General features: G+C 44.0%; 1 pseudogene; it reads left to right on the top strand.

Moving 5' to 3' along the window:
- Positions 1 to 2,470: 2,470 nt before the first annotated feature.
- On the top strand, positions 2,471 to 3,216 carry Gpx8-ps1 (glutathione peroxidase 8, pseudogene 1; annotated as a pseudogene).
- The last annotated feature ends 1,411 nt before the right edge of the window (positions 3,217 to 4,627 follow it).

Here is a 4,627-nt window from a genome sequence, read left to right as displayed (position 1 = left end):
AGAGGTGACAACCGGATTAATCTATGACACTGCTTGGATAGTGAAGCTGTTTACCTCTGTGGGCACTGGCTGTCGAGAGAAGAGCAGTGGACACGGGGTGCAGGAGTGGGATGGTGAGCTGGGGTGGCTTTGAGGTATTCAGCTGTCTAACCTAAAATTCTATCTGGAGCTAGAAGTCAGGAAGTCATTAGTAAGTGGGTGGTAACACTGAGAGACAGATCACTTTGCTCATATGCTGGCTGTATTAATGGGCTTAAAATGTGTGTCTTAGTTAAGGTTTCTATGACTATGATGAAGGACAAGGACCAATTAGCAATTCTGGGAAGAAAGGGTTCATTTGGCTTATGCTTCCTCATTGCAGTCCATCACTGGAGGAAGCCAAAACAGGGACTCAAACAGGGCAAGAACCTGGAGGTGGGAGCTGACTCAGAGGCCATGGAGGGGACTGCTTACTGGTTTGTTCAGCCTGCTTTCTTATAGACACAGAATTATCAGCCCAGGGATAGCCCCACCCATACAATGGGCTGAGCCCTCCCTTGTCAATCACTCACTCATTATGAAAATACATTACAGCCAGATATTAGGGAGACATTTTTTCAAGTGAGGTTCCCTCCTTTCAGGTAACTCTAGTCAAGTTGACATAAGACTAGTCATCACAATGTGAATAATATTCTGCCTTCTAGACACTCACACATGTGTGCACACACACACACACAAAGAGAGAGAGACAGATAGAGAGACAGACACAAAGACACAGAGACAGAGACAAAGACACAGACACAGAGACAGAGACAAAGGGAGAGTGCCTCTTTAACCCCGGATGACTGGCATGTGTCCTCCCCTGACTGTGCAGTTTTACAGAAAGTTACCAACACAATGAACCATCTGAAGTCTCTAATGAAGCAATTATAGAATGTGGAAGAAACAATCAATCAACTGTAAAGCCTGCAATGAGAACTGTGCAGAGATAGAGGGTAGATAACGGGCTTATTGCAATTAAGTCAGTGTAACCTGATTTGTTATTGGAAGCTGCCTGCCCCTTTCACCAGAGAAACTGCCTCTTGAAGACAACCACTGCCCAACCCCCAAATCAGTTCTGGTCTCAGGATTGTCACTCTGCAGTCATGAGGGAAACAGTCACATTTGGGGAAGTCACTTAGGAAGACCTTCTGACCAAAGTAGGGTGTACCCAGGCCATAGAATCCAGCACTCACTTCATTTGGTTCTTGAGACTGAACAGTTTTGCTCAAGAGATGTTCAAGCTCAGGCAATGATGACAGTGTTAGACACACATTGCGCCGTGGCAGCCCTGTGCATGCCGTGCCTCTCACTCTTGCCCAACAAGTTTGTCTAGTAGGTGTTGTCTAGTACATGTTGTTCAACATGCAATAAGGAAAGGCAGACACAAAATCTAAGTCATCTAGTAGATAATTGGGAGTTTTAAAATAAGAGAAAACTGAGAGGGAAGGAGAGAGGCTGTCAGGGTACCACATGAAAACAAGCTGGAGAAACAGGAAGTAGAGTAGCACAGCTACTTCAGGTGACACAGCTGCTTCGAACCAGATCTGTCTGATGTCACATCCAATTTCTGGTCCACCAACTTTCCACTTCTGTCTGAACTCCTTGAGTGGCCTCTATTTTCAGCCTCTTCTCTTGGTCTTTGGGCTAGCCTAAGATCCTTACTGACGTCACCACTCACTGTCCTGGACTCTCATTCCCGAGCAACCTATACAAGAACTTCAGAAGAGTGACACTTGGGGAGAGTGACGGTGCTGTCTTCTTTGTTCTCCCCTATCCAGTGCTACTCTACTTCCTGTTTCTCCAGCCTATTTCTATGCAGTACCCTGATAGCCATTCGCTCCTTCCTTCACAGCTTCCTCACTTATTTAAAAACTTCTGAGGACTCCAGTTTCTTAACTCTGTGCTTGTTCTGAAACCAACTGGATCGCATACCCAGAAACATGCATGGTGCTACACAGAGGAGCCAATAACAGATGCGTATTATTTTATTGCTCTTGACTCCCTTCGGAGCAGAGTGAGGTTTGAAGTTCTCACAGGTGATAGCATCCCAACGGCTATGTGTATGTACGATGCACCCGTTCCCCACATGTAGCCGGAAGACTCAGGCTGCTTCAGATTGCTCACTAAGCCTTCACTTGTCTTGTTGGAAAGAAGTGTTTTCCCAGCCACTCAAAAATAGGAAATCTCGGGCTGGACAGATGGCTCAGCGGTTAGAGCACTGACTGCTCTTCCAGAGGTCCTGAGTTCAAATCCCAGCAACCACATGGTGGCTCACAACCATCTGTAATGAGATCTGATGCCCTCTTCTGGTGTGTCTGAAGACAGCTACAGTGTACTTATATATAATAAAAAATAGGAAATCTCATTTTAGGAAAATTAATTAAATGTATTATTTAACCCCTTTTGCAAGACACAGTCATAGGAAGCCAAAAGTATAGGGGTCATTTTTTTTTGTTAAAGATTACTATGACTTTTATTTGCTGATAAAATGTCCTCTGGGTTTCTTTCTCAAGCATACTCCATTTTATTAAAAAGCGAAGGCTGGGAATCATCCGAAATGGAGCCTCTCGGTGCCTACCCACTGAAATGTTCCAGGCCCAAAGTAAAGATATTTGTAGTTTTGCTATCTATGGTTCTATGCACTGAGATGCTTTTTCTCCTTCAGTTAAAATTCCTGAAGCCAAGAATCAACAGCTTCTACTCCTTTGAAGTGAAGGATGCCAAAGGAAGGATGGTGTCTCTGGAAAAGTTCATAGGGCAAAGCTTCCCTAGTTGTAAACGTGGCTAGTGACTGTTGGTTCACAGACAAGAGTTACCTGACCCTCAGGGAGCTGCACGAGGAGTTTGGGCCCTATCATTTCAATGTCCTATCCTGGCTTTCCCATGCAACCAGTTTGGAGAATCAGAGCCCAAGTCTAGCAAGGAGGTAGAATCTTTTGCAAGAAAAAACTACAGAGTCATATTCCCCATTTCCACAAGATTAAGATTTTAGGGCTGGAAGCAGAACCTGCGTTTAGATTTCTTGTTGATTCTTCCAAGAAGGAACCAAGGTGGAACTTTTGGAAGTATCTGGCCAACCCTGAGGGACAAGTCATGAAGTTCTGAAGGCCAGAAGAACCCATTGTAGCCATCAGACCTCATGTATCACAAATGATTGGGCAAATTATTCTTTAAAGAAAAAAGGAGGATCTATGAAAGCACCATGGAGTCAGGCCGGTACAATAGGATAGAGGGACCTTCTTTTAGACTCCAAAACATATGGTACAAAAGGATTTTTAAGGTCATCTTACTACTAAGTTGTAATGGCTGTCCCCAAGATGTTACCTGAGGAGGGAAGAAAGGGGGTTGGGAGTTAGCCAAAGAATCATGATGCAGTGTATTACTTCTACTGACCAGAAGGAAAATCCAGAATGCTCTGTCACAGATACCCTTCACTGTGGTCCAACTTAACTTTCTTTAGGATTAACCTTGTGGGAAAACCAATGCCTGAGGTCACGCTGTGGGCTAAGGAATACTGTGAAGGCATTTTTGGAGTAACTAACTCTAGATGTAATAAAATATACAATGAATATTGGGGGGGAAAAAGGGAAGGCCGATTAGCCCTCAGATTCTGACCTATCTTCATCCTGACTCCTCAGGAAATAACAAAGTTTTTAAGTCTCCACCACATGAAGCCAATCACAGAGATTAGTCTCCTTCAGGCATTTCTTGGTAAGATAATTCACACGACTTTTAGAGAACTGTTTCTCAGAAGTGACTGGTTGCTTTCTTCAAGTGTTCAGTATGAATTTGGCATTCCCAAGGTGTCCAGTTTGTCTATAACTTAGCTTTCTCTAGGAGAAATGGCTTAAAATTTCCAAAATCAAAATTTCATCTTCTGTCAGATGCGTGAGGTCCTAAGTAAGGCTGACATCCTGGGCTTGTCTTTCTGCATCAGCATCTTGACCCATTGCCTGTGGGAAGATCTAAGGGAAAGAGGAAAATGCCTTGTGCCCATTTCCCCTTCTCCATGCTGGCACCTTCTCTGGTTTAAGCTTGTGAAGGTTTCCTGCCTGCTGTCAGTCTCTGTGAATTCATGTGTATCAATCCTACTGTGTCTGCAAAACACTGTTCCCTGGGGTCATCCAGCACCTCTGGCTCTCACAACTTTTCTGTCTCCTCTTCTACATAGATCTTAGTTCTGGGAGGAGTTGGGGAAGGAGAAACATCATTACCAAAATACAATGTATGAATTAAAAAGAAATGTATAGCCCCAGAGAGGGACACAAAAGTTTGTAGGACCCAGATATATCTGCTTTGATAAAGGAAGAAGTTGGTACTGCTTTGAAATATCAGAAGTTGCATATTCTTTATTTGTTCATTTCTGACAGGGTTTCCTGTAGCCTAGGCTGATCTTAAACAAAGCTGGTCTTAAACTCTTGATCCTCCGGTTTCCCTCCCCCAAGTTTGGGATTACAGGCCTGTGCCATCACACCTTGCTATGGGCGGCTGTTCTCTAGCCCAGAGGTCCTCAAACTTATGCACGTGTATGAATGGCATAGCCTATGTGATCAGAAGATGCAACTGCGCCAAGGATATACATAGCCCTCAAGAATGCCTTGTTCTT

This window comes from Rattus norvegicus, chromosome 5, assembly GCF_036323735.1.
Source record: "Rattus norvegicus strain BN/NHsdMcwi chromosome 5, GRCr8, whole genome shotgun sequence".
NCBI classification, from domain to species: Eukaryota; Metazoa; Chordata; class Mammalia; order Rodentia; family Muridae; genus Rattus; species Rattus norvegicus.
The sequence above is the reverse complement of the archived record's forward strand: the minus strand, read 5'-3'. Positions and strand labels throughout refer to the sequence as shown.